The sequence below is a fragment of the Crocodylus siamensis genome, chromosome 1 (genome assembly GCF_052110815.1).
Source record: "Crocodylus siamensis isolate JL-2025a chromosome 1, ASM5211081v1, whole genome shotgun sequence".
Classification (NCBI taxonomy): domain Eukaryota; kingdom Metazoa; phylum Chordata; order Crocodylia; family Crocodylidae; genus Crocodylus; species Crocodylus siamensis.
The window spans coordinates 151884064-151900838 of NC_143395.1; the positions used below are offsets into that span (position 1 = coordinate 151884064).

Below are 16775 nucleotides of genomic sequence, written 5' to 3' on the forward strand. Positions count from 1 at the left end.
AAGGCAAAAGTAGCCTAGTATGAGGCGGGGTGAGTGAAAAGAGCAGTGCCAGAAGTTGGGCCAGTGGCTGGTTTTTCCCAGACCTGGAGCTACTCAAGGAAAATGTACCGAAGTTCCATGCTACATTGATCTGAGTTCATCTTAAACTGGGTTCTGCAGTTCTTTAGACCGAGTTCTGTGCAGTTACAGATTTAGACTGATTGTTGGTCACTGAGACCAGGTCTGTAAGGTCAGCACCAGGACAAGCTAAGTTTTAAATCAGGTGGCCATTTTGAACCCCATTTAACCTCCCCAGATTTTCAGTTATGCCATTACTTGACTCCAGTAAGGCCCCTACTGAGATGTCTGGGGCAGTTCACACTTCTCCAGCCAGTTATAGTTTTGTTATAGAGTCCAGTAGGCATTAGTTCACATTCAGCGCACCTTTTTTGAGATTTGTTCTCATGGCTTTAGTAGCTAGAAATTTATTTTTATACTAAACGGAAGCTGAGATTCTGGAGCATGACTGGCAAGATAGATTTTCTTGCAAAATGCATAACTGCAAAATTGACACGGCCATGGATTTGTTAAGAGCTATTATAGTTTTGCTCCCTCAATTTATATTTTACTGACTTGTAGTTCAAGTTGCCTCACTTCAGCAGTTTTCCATATATCTGTTAATCTTTCCCATCATAAGGATTTGGTTTTTTTCTTAACAGTTTTTCTGATTCAAGTCTGTCTAAATATAACTTACAGTAATTTCATTAATTGATGTACTATTTCAATTCTACATGGTCTTTTGTAAATGTGTGCATTTCATGCCACCCTCCTGAATTTATACTTTTTCATGAAAATTCTATACCTTTAAAAAGTCTGACAATGAAGTGTAGGGATATGCAGCCCACTCATTACTGCCAGATAACTTTTCTAACTCCACGCTTAGTTAACTTGTCATGCATTCATATTTCCTTCTGTAATTGAAAAGTGCTTTTGAAGGCGTACACTTAACAGTTTTTCTGGGTTTTTTGCCAGACTTTCTGGGAAAAGCCTACCTTGGGCTGCAGTGTGATGTGAACCAACATGAGATTGGCTTTACCAATAAATACTTAACTTTCCTAAAAGTAATGGGAAAATGACCCATTAATCTAAACTACAGCCACTCCAGAATGGTGATAGACTAATGACCATTACAGAAATGAAAATGTCTCCAAATAAATAGTACTCTCAGATTTATATACCAAAACTAATTTGTGATGCTCTTATAATCAAAACTTGAGTACTGTGATAACTTCTTATGGCCAAGCCTGGTGTCACTGAATTCATAAGTTCATACCTATACCACATATAAGAATTAATGCTCATAGAAATATATTATGTTTTGCAGTTTTCCATTTTCATATATCATCAGCTGAAATCTATGGAGCTTTTGATATAGTAGCTGTCTTTCTGAAATATTCTTGTTTTTGTATAATTAACTGAGACCTGTATTTTGTGTGTGTGTGTGTGTTTATGTATGTATTTTTTTTTAAATCTATAGAGCATGATAGCAATTTCATCTTGTCAAATTTAAGAGCTTTTTTGAGAGCAATTTATCCTTATTTCAACCGCTTTGTCATACCTTATTGCGAAGTGTCATTAGTCTTTTCTGATGCCTTTTATGTTGATATTCTAGACTGTACTGTGAAAACACTGAGGAACAATTGACAAGTCAAGCTAATTACAAAAAACAAAAACTAAGGAACATCAGCATTTAAAATTGCTTTGCGATTAAGGTTTGATGCTTTTCTTACAGACCCTTATGAATGCAAAGGGTTCTTCAGGCAAACTTTTTCCTCAAAACATAAGAGAATTTAGAGTGTTAATTAGACATATTATAAAAGAGGCTAGCCTCAGGTTTAGTCTGAACTAGAAAAGCAAAAAGCAAGTAGGGCTTGAAGTTTGGAACTGACACTGTAGCCTGCAGCATGAACTGCATTCATATATCATATGTTTAGAAAGATGCAGTGAAGAAGCTGGGCTGGGGAAAGCCTGCAGCTGTAAATTATTTAGAAACCGTGGAAACAAAAGCTTGGCCCCTTAAGAAACAGGCTGCCTAAGCCATTAGTGTTTGGCTGTGTCTATAGCAACAAGGCTGAGTTGAAAGTTTTTAAGTGGAAACAGATAAAACTGTAATATTTTGGTCTGCTTTGCTGTTAAGTGTTGTGCTAAGATACTCTAATCTTTAGAGTATTAATAAGGGTTTTTTTTAATTGTCATTGAATACCATTAAGGTTTCAGGCTTGTGAACTTTATTATACTGTGGCTTCAGTATTAAGTTGTCAGTAATTGCAATGATCATTGCATATTCCAGTGGTCTCCAAACTTTTTTGATCACGCACCCCATCAGTAAAAAATTTTTGAGCATGCACCCCCAGTATATGTATATTTATTTCTTTATAAATTATATATATGTACTACTCACATATGTGACACGTGACCGTCTGACATACAGACCGAGTGAGGGCGCCAGTGTCGATCCATATATTAAATATTAGTGAAGCTTAATTTCTTTCTTATTTTTAGACAAAAAATAAATATAAATGGAAGTTCTAATATTTTCTTCCCGCACCCCAATGGATTGTCTTGTGCACCCCACTTGGAGACCACTGGCATATTCTACAGATGCTATAAAAATTGATTTGACAGAGCTTTGAAAGCTATTTTACAAAAATTTTTAGGTGAAATCACTGGCAAGTGTTTTGTATTGCAGTATTAATATGGTAAACATTCAGCCTGAACTTTTTAATAAGCAAGAGGATAAGGAGGAACTTATGCTTTTTTGGGGGGAGTTTTGGTTTTTTTGTTTTTTTAGCCATCTTACTTACGAAACTTGAACTGCACCTTCTTTCTGTAACAAAATACTTCTATATTGAAAAAGAAAATTACCTTATGGTTGTAAACTTGAAATACAGTTGTTCTGGATTTGCTTCAGTAAACCTTGAGCAATTGTGTTTGATTGTACTATTTTCTTCTGAGGCTACTGGAGTATTTTTGTTACTGGTGTTACAGCCACATCAAAAGATGCTATTCAGGACAAAGGAAGGGGGTTTGTTGTATTAGCTGCTGTACAAATAGAGTGAAATGTCAGAATAAATATATTTAAGTGGACTTGAAAATGTAATTTTTTCTAATGACATTTCATTCAAAATTGACAAGCTTCAGTTTAAAGAGCACCTCCCAAGGGTATCATTACCTGCTCCATGGGATCACTAGCAGGTGGTCTAAGGGTGACTAAACTAGACAAGTAGGTACATGATACAAAACAAATGAAAAAACATGAGCTAACCACAATTATGAACTGCATTATTTTAATACCAAAGTGTAGTACTATACAATACAGTTTGATTTAGTGTAGAAAAACTGGTTCTCTTCTGTGTAGTCATGATAATGCCTGTAATTCTTGTCTTTCTAAATGATGTTGAAGTGAATTTGCACATTTTGATATTGTCAGGAACAGCTTTCAGTGATGAGAGAGGGCCCTTTGCGATAGTGACCATGTTTTTTAAAAAAACCCTGGGAAGTGAACACATAGATGCTCTGCATATCTGCTTCTTTTCCTTCCTCCTCTTCCCCATTCTGTTTTGTGCATCTATAATTCCAACAACGATGGAATTGTCTGACATCTGATGCCATCAGAAATATCATTATCCACATGTGTATAATCTTTGAATATCACTCCAGAAACAACATCAGTTTTCTTGAAGACCTCAACCCACTTTTTTCTAACATACTTGGCTTCTACTCCCTTGCTTTGGAAGTCTTTTGTCATCTTGTTGCTTAATTTTGATTGGCATTGCTTCTGCTTTTTGCCAGCAGTTGGTTATGACAGACTGATTAAGGTTTATTCATGCACAGTCATTTGAGTGGCAAGAAAAACATTGATATTTGGAGACTTGTTCATTTCCAAATCTACTATAAACTTTATGCAGTTGCTCTTGATCTGTAACTTGTTGCGGTAGCCTAGGTAATTCCTGGATCTGGTGACAGCAACACATTAGTGCTATGGGGTGGAAAGAGCTCCACTTTCACATTTTTTTAATGTCTTTGGGGCCAAGCTGGGGGCAGAAGACTATCCTTATCCTAGGATCAAGACAGAGAAGCCATTGTTTGAACAACAGCTCTGGAATCATTCAAGCTTTTGTGTTAGACCGAGAATCATAAGACAAGCTGTTCATAATTTTAAAGCACATAAAGCTCTATCTTTGCTGATTTACTAATTACCTCAGTTTATCTACAGAGGGGTAGGTTGTAGCTGTGTTGGTCTAAGGACATAGGCAGACAAGGTTCTTTGGGTGAATCTGATATCTTTTATTAGACCAACTTTAAATAGTTGGAAAAATATTTTAGCAAGCTTTTGGGTTTAAAAACCTTTCATCAGGCTGAGGAAGTCTCTGCAGTTGGTGTTTATCAGTGCCTTTCAGTTTATCTACACCTTTTGCATTGCAGCAGAGCAGCAGAATCAGTCTCTACTTTGACTGCTTCCCCCATAATAGCAATTGCCCTTTATAGCTGAAGTTTTATTGGTCATCATCTGCAAAAAGACCCATCTCGTCTGCATTATAAATGACCTCTTGACTAAATTTTCAAGACACGTTGCAGTTCACTTACTTGCCATTTAAGCAGAAGTGTCAAATGAGCATCAGCTTTCTGACCATACGCTATTCTATACATAATGCTATAATGTCCAGAAAAACAATTCAGTCAGCTAATACTGCCTTTAAAAGTGGCAGCACAGAGTTTATATACATTCCGTGTGTATCCACAAATTTGTCCTGCCTTGTCCACCTCTTAAAAAATGTTTGTAAAGGCATACTTCTTGTGTGTTTCATGTGCATCATCCTGGATTTGGTTTTCAATTTCACAGTCTTTTAAAAATATTGCAGTTGGTGGTGCTTTGAACAGCACACTATTCTTGATTCCACTGTCTGCTCTGTTTTATCATTTGTAATTTGTCCTTCAGAGATAATTGCTTATGCTTCCTCTCCTCCTCCTCTTTTTGCAACCAAACCAAAAGCATGGAATACGTGAACTTAGAGATGTGGTTTGGTTCATGATTTCCTAAACCCAAGGCCTATACTGTATGTAGTGCTGGTGGGTAAATAATAGGAGAAAGAAGGTAATTTGCATAGTGCAGTGATTGTATCCTTTTGTCTAATTGAATTTGTCATGTTTGCTGTTAGCAGCAAGGTTTGTTTAAGAATATCTTTTATTGGACTGATTATATAGTTGGAAGAACTGTTGTAATTTGTCTTACTGGTCACAATATTGCACACCTGCATCTCAAATTATGTTTGATTAACTGAAATTTCCACTACTTAATTTTGTTTTTTTTTCATTTTACTGAATTTTTTCTTTTAATAAAATTCCCAGCACCAGTATTTCACTATATGAAGTAAATCATTGCCTCCATTAGAACAGTATGAAGTCTAATCTTAGACAAGTTGCAAAGAATGGGTTCCTATGCTATATAATCCGAGTGTTTCATAAACAAAGGCTGTAAAAGGGGTTGGGGAAGATGCATGTCATAGCTATAAAAGTAGTCCACAGTTTGACTCTTCTGATTCTTTTTAATCCTGTTGTTGTGGTTAAAACTGATTCCTCTACTCAATTCAGGTGCCTAAATCTGTTTTTAAGACCTATGACATGTTTAAAAACTAAATCGCTGTTTCTAGTCATTTCCAAGTACCTTAAAATACAGTATTAATTTTTTCTTCAAATTAAAATCCTGTTCCTTTACAGCCCTCTTTTTTTTCCTCGTCATTTCCCTTTGAAACAAAACTACCCTCAGTTGAAAATGGGTTACAAGTGGAACTGTAAGTACTTGGTGGAATGCCACCTGCTGCTACTGCCATGGTTCCTGTCTGCTTCTGCAGGAAGTGGGAGGGGAAGACATGGGGGCAGGTGAAACCAGTTGTTGATAAATAGAAGCAAATCCATGTAGAAAGACATTTGAATTATTCATGCATTTTACTGGGTTCTAAACTAACTAATATATTAGATGGGACAGGGGCTGTCAACTGGGGGTACGCTTATCCCTGGGAGTACCTTGAAAGGTCCCAGGGGAGACATTGGGGGCGGGCAGGGATAGAGTGCCGCCATCCCGCACCACTGCCTCACAGGTGCATGGCCTGGTGGAGCAAGAGCAGGGTCGTATAGACGCTGCACTGCTGCCACTTGCCACACCCCACTCCACGTCTAGCTGCTCACCACTCTCTCCCCCCTACACCCCCTGCCTTTCCGCATCTGGCTGCTTGCCACCCCCACCCCTGCTCTGCATGTGGCCCCTCAACACCCCCCCGGTACATTTATTAAAAAAGGGGCCACCAGGGGTACACTTATTAAAAAAGGTTGAAAACCCCTGAGATAGGAGACTTGGACCTTAAAGTGGGTTGCTCATTGGAGATCTCTGCTCAGTGTGCAGTTGCTGTTTAAGGCAGGCACTGAAATATTACCATTTGGGGATAGGCTATAACACAGCAAATACTCAGTCATTGTATACATGAGTGTGCCATGCTCACTTGAAGGACAGCACAGTGCTGTTCACCGATGCTAAAAAAAATGAAAAGGAAAAAGTTGTGGAAGGTATGCCAAAGCAAGAGATTTGGGGAGGCAGGGAATCTCCTGAAAAGGAGGAATGGAAAAAATGTGGCTGTTTTCTCAAGGAGCAAAATAATGGAGGATTTAGTGAAAGAATAGACCGTGGTAAATCATGTAGGGAGGGTTGATTGGAAACTTCTACTTAGCTTTTCTCACTGTACAAGGAAAAGGGCATATTTGGAACTGATGGATTTTTTTTCATGCTGTCCTTTTGTTAAAAACTTAGAGTATAAGCTCTCTTTGACAAGGATCACTGTTTTAGTGCAAGTTTCTACAGCATTAGTCTGCATCTAGGACTACTTGGTACTATGATGATATAAACAGTACAGGCGAGCTTTTCTGTGTTCCCTTGCAAAATAAGTCCTGGTTTACCATATCTACTCATACCATGTGCATCTTTCCAAAAACAAAGTTTATTTGGAGCCTGTTGCATAGAATACAATTTGGTAATAAATATTCCACTCTTCCTCCTCATACTTAATTTTTTACTTGGTTGCTCTGTAGGCATGAAGATTTTGCTATTGTAGGACATGCATTTTTTTCCTTTTAAAATTATTTGTACATGTGCTCTCCACAGTGTTTTTTTTTTTTTTAAATGTATTTCCACCGAAGTGGTAGTATAAGTTCTATATTGTCATCCTTATTCAATTAAGCTGTACTCAGAATGTTAAATGAATTGGAAAAAGAATTTAGTGCTGCTCAATATTATCTATTTAATGGGCCATTAGGCCTGGCTATTCTTGGTTTGAGTTTCTTAGAATATTAAAAGAAAGCAAAAGAGTCATTAGACTATTGAGCTTTAGGTGGTATTATTCTTTTATGTAATTTAAAGTAATATCATTATTCTAAGGAACAGTTTGCCCTCATGGACTTTTTCCAGACGTTAATATTTAGGTTAGTAGCATATGTGGATAGTTTGTATCTACTTAACATTATGTTAGTAATGAATAAATAAGTGGGTTACCAGTTCAGTTTTAAATTTATGGATAGTTCTATATAATTTAGAAATGCTTCTAAGCAACTGTTGTTCTCTGGGGGACTGTTAGACCATGGCCAAAGCTTTCAAAGGTGATTCGTGTTGTTTGCGTGTCTTAACACCTGGCTATTCAGCTTTAGAGGTCTTTAAAGAAAAACAAAAACTTAATGTCAGAATGTAGATATTCAGAAATGTCTAAAGATCACATCTTTTTAAGATCTCAGGTTAGGCCCCAGAACTGCAGCTACCAAAATAGTCTGTTCTGAAAATTTTGGATATGAAAATGTCTTTTTGCTGACAACAATCTTCCTATCAAAATGTCTATTAAAATTTTTTTTAATTGCTATTATTGCAGTACTTCTGAAATATAAAAGCTATTTGAATAGTGTTGATTCAGGACAGGGCTTGATGCAGAGCAGATGTGGGGGGAAAAAAACAACTGAGACATTATGCCACTGAAATATAAGAACAGGTTTTTTTTTAAAGAAGTACAACATTTATCTAGCAGCTTTCCTTTTTCTCTTCAGTAACTGAGAGCTGCTCAGTTGTTTGGAATATTGTTTATTGTACATTTTCCATTCCCATCCCACTCCCATCCCTCCGCTAAAATGCAGTTCTTTAGAGAGACCAAAGTCAATGAAATTAAAGGTCAAGCTGTTCCTATAAATAAATAACACCCAATGCATGCAGACTTGGACTCAGTGTAGTAGCATTAAAACAACTGGAGACAGCTCACTGAGGCAGACATTTGTTTTTCTTTAATATCGCTACTTGAGACTCTGCTAATGAGAGCTAGTGACATTCATTCTGAAGCCAGACACTTTCAACACCATTTTTCATTCTCTTAAAAGGGGTGCTTTGTATTGTTCATGTTTTTTATTAATTTATTTGCATGTACTGTCACACAACCACTATCAAAACATATGCTCCAGGTGCTCTTGTCTTACTCTTAAGGTATCAAACCTGAGTTAACTAAGGTAGAGTAATAACATTCAAATTGTGATATTCCTAAAAGTGTGAAAAACATTAACACCTTTGTTTCTTTTTTGGTAGTTTATAGGTAAAGGTTAGGATAGATTATGATAATAGACCCAACTTTTGAAAACCATCTAAGTGTCCTGTCAAGCAATCATACCAGTAATTTTTTTGCCTTTGGTCTAATGTGTTTTATTACCTCCTGTGCTAAAATAAAAAGATTAGAAGTTCAGGATGTGCTCTCCAGCAACACAACTGATGACTCATTCAGTTTATCACAGCATTGAGAATTCTTTCCTTGTTTTTCATCCAGTCTTGTAATCATTTCTCTAAGTCCTTTTGTCCTCCTCCAGACTGCTAAATTTTGGGTGTTGCCTTTTGTTAACTTACGTGGTTTAAGCACTTAACACATGTAAAGGGTAAATCAGTTGTAGTGCACCATAAAACATATATTTAGTCTTGTTTACACATAAAATGAAGGCTAACAAAAGGTGCTTAAAAACACAGTTGCAGTTGTGGATAGTCAGCCCTGAGGCCCCAGCATCCCCGAGCTCATCTGTTTGTGCAGTCCTGCCCAGCAGGAAGGCAAACTGTCACTTGAAGTTCTTGCTGTGGTTGAAAGGTTTCCCCATGTGCTTGAAGTCACCTTCCCACAGGGGGAATCCAGCAGGGAATGGGGCTCCCCTCCTCTTCTGCTGGAGTCCCAGGACCTGCATGGGAAGGGGTAGGGAAGGCAGCTAGCTCCATCACATGGGGCTTCCCCAGTGGCATGCAAGTGCAAGGAGCTGTGTGTGTGCTGTGCTCCTTGCCACCACGTGCAGCACTGGCCAGAGCCGTGTGCTGTTGGGCCCCAAGCACCTGCTGCTGCTGCTGCCACCAGGGGGAGCTGTGCCCCCTACCCTCATTCACACCTCACAAATGCTACACACCCACACCTTGCCCCCACAACCCTCCCACATATACACGGCCAATGTACCCTATTGTGTCCCCAAACACTGCACACCCCCTCACAACCCTCCACTCCTCACCATACACACACATTCATACCCCCCACACACAATATACAAGAGTAAGACTTTATTTTGAGTTTTTATGCAATCACCTCTATGTACAGTACACAAACAGAGATCATGACAAAAATACTTTTTGTAATAAAATTAAAATACAATTTAAAATAGTAGGCATTTGACTTTTAGTGTACGATTTGGTTTTTTCTGGTTCCAAGATGGCAACCCTCCCCTCCCAAAAGGAGTACTTCCAGGGGGTGAGGGGAGGGACTTCCGATGGCAAAGGTCAGGGGCTAGGGGCAGCACTTCTGGTCCCAAGATGGTGACCAGGCCCTTATGGCCCTCAACAGCTCAGCAAAACTCATGAAGCGGCCCGCCAGCTGAAATAATTGCCTGCTCTTGGTCTTCGGGGTGCCTATCTGGGATATTAATTCAGATCTCAGCAGAGACAGCTTTGCTGTCTGTTACTAGTGAAGATTCCACTACCCCAGTGAGACATCCCGAAGGGGAGACTCCACACTGGAGTCTCCCTAGGCTCGCCAGTCACCTCCCTGCAGCTGTTCTTCCTTGGCCCCTCGGTGGGCCCCCACCCCTTCCAGCTGTCACGAGAGTAACTCCCCTGCATACCTAATGAGGATATACACATTTTAGAACATGCTGAGTGGTTCACATGCCCACCCATGCCCCTAAACAGGGTTTCACAATTGATTAGAAATTAGCTGAGTACTGTTCATGTGTTTTTGTGTGGCTGTATGTATTCTATAGACAAAAGGAATGCCATTAAAAATATTTATGAGCAGTTTTGTCCCTGTTCCTATACTTCTTTATGTGATGAATTTATTAAAACTATTCTGCAAATTCTGCATTATCTAAAGATTCAGGGGTTGCACAAAATTATTATTTAGATCACATTTTGCCACTCAGTTTAAAAGTGAAATCCTGACTTGCTTGAAGACAGTGGTAAACCTTCTGTTAACTTTAATAGAACCAAGATTTCATGCTAAATATTAAGGAAGACAACTGTAATATTTGACAGAGCTGGACATGTCTACAGTCCAGAAGCTATGTAGATAAAACTCATTTTAGTAACATAGTTGAGTCTGATCTTTTAAGATTTAAGCAAGTTTTTGTTTTTTCCCCTGGGCTGGGGAGGAGGGGAGAGGAAGCAGGGGAGGGAAGTTGGGTATTTGTGTGTGTGGGGGGGTGTATTTGGTTTGTTTGTTTGCTTGTTTTATTTTTGCCGAATATGCCCTTGGTACATAAGGTCTGGGTACTGAACTTCAAGAAAGATGTGACCGAATTGGGAAGAGTCCAGAGGACAGCAATTAAAAATATTAGAGGTCTTGCAAAACATAGCATATCATGAAAGGTTAAAAGGATTGGGATAATTTGGTCTGGAGAGGACAAGATTAAGGGGGGATTCTGTAAGACCTGGAATACAAAATGAGTTGTAAAGAGGATTGCAGGGCAGAAAATAGTGTACATATATTTACCTAAAACCAAGACAACTTTGAATTTAAGATCCAAATTAGAGTCTGTACATGGAAAATTTATACATTTGTTATAATTTTCCACATGTATAATCTAATTATTGGAAGGTAGGGCTATGCAAAGCTTTGGGTGCTGATTTAATTTGGAGGAGATTTGGCCCAATTCAGCAGCTGAATCTCAAATTCCGAATCTAATCGGGGCACCAATTAAAAGGTCCAAATAGGTTCAAAGCTCTCCAAATCAATTTGGAAAAGATTCAGACAGCCTTGATGATTTGGGCAGCAGGGAGTTGGACCCAGACTCCGAACTGGTAAGTAGGGGGAGGGGAGGCTGGAGGAGTGGGGGGAGACCCCTGCCAGGCCCTATCTCCTGCCTGGTCTCCCAGCCCACGCCAGCTCCCAGCCCTTTTTAAAAACAAAAAACCAAAATTTCCAGATTCACCAACTTCTGCAGCGGCCTCCAGGTTTCAGGGGGCTCATGGAAGAGCCCCCCACACAGTGGGGGGCAGCAGAGATCACCCCCACACACCTGGTAGCACCCGGTGAGTGCAGAGGTTTTTGGATTTTTTTATAAAGGGCTGGGAGCTGAGGCAGGTGGGGCAGCCATGGGGGGTGGGGCCTGGGACAGCGGGCATGGGTTGGGTGGCTCATGGCAGTGTGGGGCAGCAGGCATTGCCCCCCCTGCTGGGCGACAGCCAGTGTGTGGTGGCTTTTTTTTCCCCAAAGAGCTGGGAGAGCAGGTGGGGGACAGGGCCTGAGTGATTAGGAGTTTTGACTGATTCAGCTGATATCCCGCTATAATAGGGAAAGCAATAAGGAGAGCAGGTGGGGGGTGGGGAAGCAGTCTCTGTTTCCCTGCAGTGCCCTAGAGTTTCTGACCCTTTCTGTAGTCTCTGCCCCCCAGCCTACCTCCCCTTGCCCCCTGTAGCCTCTGTCCCCCATCCCCACTGCTTACCATCAGGCACATCTCCAGTCCCACTTCATCCAGAGGGATGAAGGGCCCAGGGTAGTTTTGGCCCTGGCCCAGCCAATACAGCAGTGCTTTCTGTGCCAGCAGTTTCAGGATGCTGGAACTACTGCCACTGCTGCTTCTGCATGGCCAGGCCCTGTGCGTCATGGCAGGAATAGGACTGGAGGTGGTAGGGAACAGGGAGGCAGCAGGGAGCAGGTAGCTGCTATGACTCAGATTCCAGCCACCAGGGTAGGACTTGAATACAGCATTCGAATTATGGGGGAGTTCAGGGGGCCTGAGCTCCCCATAAGAGATGAGCCCCCTCTAGGCAACGCTCATTCCAGCTTCTAGCGGCCACCACTGCAGACCACCCCCCCCCAGGAGTCTGAATGTAATTTGAGCCCTGCTTGAACAGATTGGTTTCAGCTGATTCTGCTTTAATCAGGAGGTTGAACCTCTTGACGGTCCCTTCCAGCCCTGTATTTTATGATTCTGTGAAACTGACTGTATAATGCAAGATGTTCAGATATAAGGTCAGTACTCAGAAGATTCTCATAGTTAGATTTTACTGGATGAACATAATCAAAGTCCTTGTATTAGTTAATATGAAGGTCAGTGTTCTATATCTACTGCTATGTTTTTTGAATTTTAAGCTGATTCTTCTAATGGACTTCAGAGCAAGATCTAATTCGGTAACTTTCACAAAGCTGTATGATTTATATTTCTGAAGCACTCTCCCTGAATGTGTATATGATGATATGCCATAAATCAAGACTAATTAAATAAGTTGCAAACACAGACAGACACGCACACACACACAGTAAAGGTGACCATGGAATCTGAAACCCCATAGGTTTGACATTGAGATCATTGAATTTGAATGCATCCTGACTTCACAAGCCTTTATCGGTCCAGTAAAGTTCCCTTTATGACATTTTTAGATGTAGCAAGCAGAACCACAGAGAGACGGAGAGATTAGCAAACAGATGTACACAGGAACATTGTTGCATTTATCTTATGAAGTACTGTCATTTTAGCACTAGTAATCCAAGTGTGATGTCAATGGTTAACTATGGACATTCAAAAAGTCTGTGGTGGAATCAGTCTAAGTTGCACAGTTTTCTCTAAGTAACATAATTGAGACTAGTAGTGAACAGAACACGCATTTGCCCTTTGGTGGGGGCTGCAAATCTTAAACCAGGTTCTGTTATTTCTTAAACCAGTCTATGTGCGCTGAACTTCTGTTCTATTATGGGTATAAACTGGTTTCCAATCACTTATACCAGTAAAAGTGCAATGTCTGTACCTAGTATGGGTGTGCAAAGCTTTGGTTGCTGATTCTGTTCGAAAGAGATTCAGCCCAATTCGGCACCCAAAACTCCAAATCCGAATCGAATCAGGAGGCCCATTAATCTCTCCAAATCAAATCACAAGCCTCTGAATCAGTTCAGAGAGATTTGACGATTCAGCCATAGACACAGCTTTATATGTCTTTTCTACATACCTCGAGTTCCAGGTGTGGCTTGTGAATGCTGAGATGGTGGGGCAGATAGAGCGTCCCACAGAAGCACAGGGTGGGGGTTCCCTGTATGCTTGGCAGCAGACCCAGAAGTGGACCAGAAGTACTTCCGGTCCACTTCTGGGTCTGCCACGGAGCGCACAGCAGACTCCCCTATCTCCTGGCTCTGTGTCTGGTGCCTCCTGGGTCTTGGGGGAGCACCTGGGGTCCCCCCATGGCTGATTGCTGATCTGGCGGGGTGCAGAGGGGGTCCCCCTCATGCTTGGTGGCAGACCCGGAAGTGGGCCAGAAATACTTCCAGTCTACTTCCGGGTCCACTGCCAAGCACACAGGGGACTCCCCCTTGCTCCCATGGGACGCTTCATCTGCCCCACCTTCGCATTGTTCACAAGCCGTGCCTGGTACCTCGAGGTATATAGAAAAAACATATAAAGCTGTGTCAGTGGCCGAATCACTGATTCTCTGAATCAGAATCGAATCTTCAGGTTCAGCTGAATCGAAAGGGGACAGTGATCCGAATCAGCGAATCAAGTCACTGTCCCCCAAATCGGGTTGAATCCAAATCCAAATCGAATACTGCCTGCTTCACGTACCCCCAGTACCTAGCCTTAAAGCTCACGAGTTGCCTGTAATTTGGAAAGTGTCACAAATTGCAGGTAAATACAGAGTTAAGAAGTTTGGGATGTCTTATGCCCTTTCAAAATATATTGATGTGTACAAAGTTTTCATTGTGCCTTTTTTTCTTATGCAGAATAGCAGTGTGCCTTAATCATCAAAGACCAGCTCACAGACAGAGGGCTGTGTCTGATTTTCAGTTCAGTGCAGCAAGTGACTTCTGGTATAAGCTGGTTTGCAAGATATTTGACACAACTTTTTCTGATGTATAATATAAGCTTTTCTTTGCTCAAAACACAAAACCAACTTATTGTTTCCAGCTTCTTCCCTTCAAAAATAAGCACACACTTGTACAGGTCATAAGTCTGAAGATGTATAACTAGAGCTCTAGACAAAAATAATGCAAGACAAACACTCTAATCAACAGATCCAGTTAGGACACTCAGTTTTGAATGGCTGGCTGCTCAAGAAAGAAATCTAGCAAACCCAGAGGTAAAAGAAATCAGTTGTCACTCCCTAAGTATAATAATTTTCCAGAATAAAAACCAATGGGAGATTTTTAAAAAAATTAAGATTAATATTTAAACATAGCAAACTTAACTTTGAAAGGCATTTGTTCCTGAGAGGAAACTCCAGGAAAAACCTATCTTTTACAATTGGTCTCTTTAAAATGGAAAGTACTCTGCCCAGAGAAATGCAACAGTGCCATTATAGGCATAGAGCAGTCACCTTAAAATGTGCAGTGAACAAAGGGTTGTCCATACAGCAAGAAAAGATAATGAAGGCATTAAGAGAACTTAGAATTCTTGTTTTAGTCTGGCTTTATGAAAATGTAATATTAGCATTTAAAACCAAGGTCTGGGAATAATTCAGTTATTGGAAAGATCATCTTTCTGTCTCCTACCACAGTCAACAGAAGGTCTCCAGTTGGATCTCCTTCAGCATAACCAGAGAAAGTTGGCTGGTCATTCTTTAAGAGGAGCTTGGTTTTGGAATTGTCTGTCTTCCCTTCTCTAATCTGCCAGTACCTTTCCAGGCAACTTTTCTGTAGTTTTAAATTTGTTTGTACAAGGTGGAGAAAGTTGGGTTGGGTTGGGTGGGGTGGAGGGTAGATGTTTATGGATAATCCTTTTTCATTGTTCCCGTAATTTAAGGGGTAGTAGTCCAGAGCAAAGAATCCATCTGTAATTAGACTTAGGAAACTTGAAGATGTAATCCAAATCAGGATGTATGGAGGGACAGGGGGTTATGATAAAATTAGAATTAAAAATACTATATGCTTTAAATAAACTTCTGGAGTACTTCAGGCCAGCATATTGCTGAAGGCAGGATACCAGACCAGCTGGCCTCATAGTCTATTTCAGCATGACAATTCCTCCATTTAGTATAAAGGCTAACTAGCTTGAGCCATCTTACTGGTATCAAAATATGAAAAACAAGCTATTGTGCAGTTCTGGATGGCTATTTTTTCTGTCCCATATGCTTATTCCAAGTTAAGGAATTGGTAATGGGAATTGAAAGCTTATATCCTTTAGTTCCAAGGGTGAGGTGTGGTAAATGAAATTTAAAATGCTTCTGTATGTCTCTTCTTTTTAATGCCAGTTGTCAGTTTTTTCTTGTTTTTTCTGTAAAAAGCAAAAATATATTTTATTAGAAATGCAGTCATTTGTAAATCCTTTGAATAAAGCTATGATTTTCTGTGCAGTGCTGTTAAAAATAGCATGTCCTTAGGACAGAGGAAGCAGCTGTGTAAAGTATCTAAATATTGCTGCCTTTTGAGGATTTCTTTAATTATGTGAAATTCAGTTAAAATTACATTCATTAGATATTTCAAATAGCAAGCGGAAAAGAAAAATAAACAGTATGACAGTAGAAAAATACTTTAAAATATGTGTACAGGTTTCCTTTGCTTTCTGCTGTACATGCATTCCTGGAAAACTGTGCGTAACTTGAATTTACACGAAGTAAACCCACTTTACAATGTAACAAACATTCCAAGACCTCGACTATACTGACCCCTGGACCCACTGCTACCACTTTTACAAGACAGTTTTGGTACTCACTAGTACACATAACCACAGGGTGGTGGTGAATGTTACTGTAATGGGAATGGCAACTACAGAAAGAAACAAGTGTTGCAGACAAGGAGCGAGGAGCACAATCCATACAGGAGATTATATTTTGGTGCACATCACTCCCACAATGCACCACATAAAGCAGCTGGCTGCGAGCTTCCACCATACTGATCATGTAAGAGTGAATTTACGTCGCATATAATGAATTTTGATATAAAAAGGGTCATCGCATAAGAGCGAATTCACATGTACAGAACCCGCATAAAATGAGGGAAACCTATATAGAGTTTTGCAAGTTATTTTCCAATGAAATATTTGTTTTTACCTACAGTTGTTTCCTTGATAGTCTTTCATTAAAGCAGTCTCACAGGAATTGGAGCCAATCTTTCTGGCACCATTAGTCACAAATTAGCCCTGTACTCTATTTGAACATCACTCTGATCTCCGCTTCTGCTCAGCTTTCTGCTCCCTGTCCTGTGCTTCTGCCTGATATGCTGCTCTGCTATCTGATCCCTGCCCTGTCCTCCCTCCCTGACGTGCTGCTTTGTTTT

The 16775-nt window shown here is 40.2% G+C and overlaps 1 protein-coding gene across 6 annotated transcripts in view; it reads left to right on the forward strand.

Annotated features, from left to right (window-relative positions):
• Nucleotides 1–16775, forward strand: part of BIRC6 (baculoviral IAP repeat containing 6) — a 312653-nt gene that overhangs the window by 248262 nt on the left and 47616 nt on the right. The gene's annotated exons all lie outside the window — the stretch shown is intronic.